The sequence below is a fragment of the Microtus ochrogaster genome, chromosome 24 (assembly GCF_000317375.1).
Source record: "Microtus ochrogaster isolate Prairie Vole_2 chromosome 24, MicOch1.0, whole genome shotgun sequence".
NCBI classification, from domain to species: Eukaryota; Metazoa; Chordata; class Mammalia; order Rodentia; family Cricetidae; genus Microtus; species Microtus ochrogaster.
Window position 1 is genome coordinate 17,574,617 of NC_022024.1, and position 2,062 is coordinate 17,576,678.

The following is a 2,062-nucleotide window of genomic DNA, read 5'->3' on the forward strand; positions in this document are numbered from 1 at the left end:
GTTAACTTGAAAATAGACCCTAAATTAACAAGGGTAACATTTATGAAAATAAATTTATCACCCCCCTCCATCTCTTAGTATTAATCGACTCTGAGTCAGGAGTGTTGGCTGGCTTGGCTTTGGGTAAGTTGCTTAACTTTTGTGCCTCTGTTTACCTGCATATAAAATGGGATAATGATACTTCCTACATGTTAAGAGCATTGTGAAAGTGCCTCAGGTCCTTAGATAAAAGGTAATACGTGAGAACCAGAGCAGTTACTAGTCTATAAAGTGCCCAGGGAATCATGGATGAAAGAGATTATTAAGGTACAAAGCACTCTGTTTTGTTATTGTTATCGCTTATTATACCTTTTGTCTTGACTTTACCATTCTCAGTATTCCCAAAGATTGCACAACCAGGCTTCTTCCAACATTATAGTGAGGTATTTAAGCTGAGTCAAGCCTGCCCAGTAAGATGTTTGCATATCATCTTTATGTATAGACTTCTGATGAAATAATCCTCAAAGATGTGGGGCTCAGTTTCTCAGCCTCCACACTATTGACATTTGGGGCTGGGTGGATCTTTGTTCTGGGGTTTGCTTCATTCATTGGAATAGGCTTAGCATCATCATCTTGGACTTCAACCTTCCAGATGCCAGAAGCATCCACAAAACCTTTTGTGGCATTGCCAAGTGTTCCTGGGTCAACAGTAAAACTCTCGGAGTTGGCCTGACATAGCTCATTTCAGTGATCCATTTGTACTTAATAATAAAGGAAAATATGCTAATGCTAACAAAAGAAGCAAGATCTTATTTGAATGTGTCAGAGTGAGAATAATTAGAAACACTAACCCTCACTTATATCTTCTAGACAGTATTATGAACTAGCGTGTTTTTTATTTTATTAAATTAATTTATTTTCTTTAAACCGATCTTTTCTCATTTTACATACCAATTCCCGTCCCGCTCCCTCCCCACCTCCCACTCCCCCCTCCATCCACAAATCAGTGAGGGTAAAGCCAGTCTCCCATACAAGTCAACAAAGTCTGACACTTGACTTTGAGACAGGACTAAGGCCCTCTCCTCTATATTTCTGCTGAGCAAGGCATCCCTCCAAAAAGAATGGGCTCCAAAAAGCCAGTTCAAGCACTAGGGATAACTCCTGGTCTCACAGCTAGTGGCCACAAAGACTGCCCCAACCACACAACTGTCACCCACATTCAGAGGGCCTGAATAGCATATCTGTATGTGTTGAAATAATGAATAATATATTGGAAAAATATTCATTTTTATTCCAATGCAAATATCTCTAGAGCATATAGCTTATCCTCAAATTAAAATAATAGACAAAACTGGTGTAAAAGTTAACTATTTCCATTCTATAAGGATTATAACAAAGGTCAGCAAGCTCTTGTTACCCTCCCCACCGCCCATACAGTCCTAACAATGACCTCCCAACTGTTTCTGATAATATAGATTTCGTGTTTATTGTTTAAATATTCTTACCTTGTTTTCTACTTTTCTGTTTGCCCATGTTTGGTGAGAGATAGCTCTCTTATGCTAGCTATGCATACATTTTTCTTACCCATAAACTGTATCTATATCTTGATTCTAACTAAATATACACTCTGGGTTTTTATAGAGCTATGATAACACATTGTAACCCGGGATTGTGTGGTGCACTCTGATTCCATTTTTTTTTCATTTTTTTACAACTGTATTTCCTTGCTATAAAAATATTCCTTTGCAGTTCAACCTTGCTTTTATTTTCTTTTTACAATTACTGGTGTATTTTATTTCTCTATACTGTTTATAACTTGGCACCTGTTGCAGGGGGCGGCTTGTTTGTCCTGGCTGCCCAGAACCAAAATAACCACACAGAAACTGTATTCATTAAATCACTGCTTGGCCCTTTAGCTCTAACTTCTTTTTTTTTTTTAATATTTATTTAAATTCGTGTATACAGTGTTCTGTATCCATGTGTGTCTGCAGGCCAGAAGAGGGCACCAGATCTCACTGTAGATGGTTGTGCACCACCATGTGGTTGCTGGGAACTGAACTCAGAACCTCTGGAAGAGCAGTCA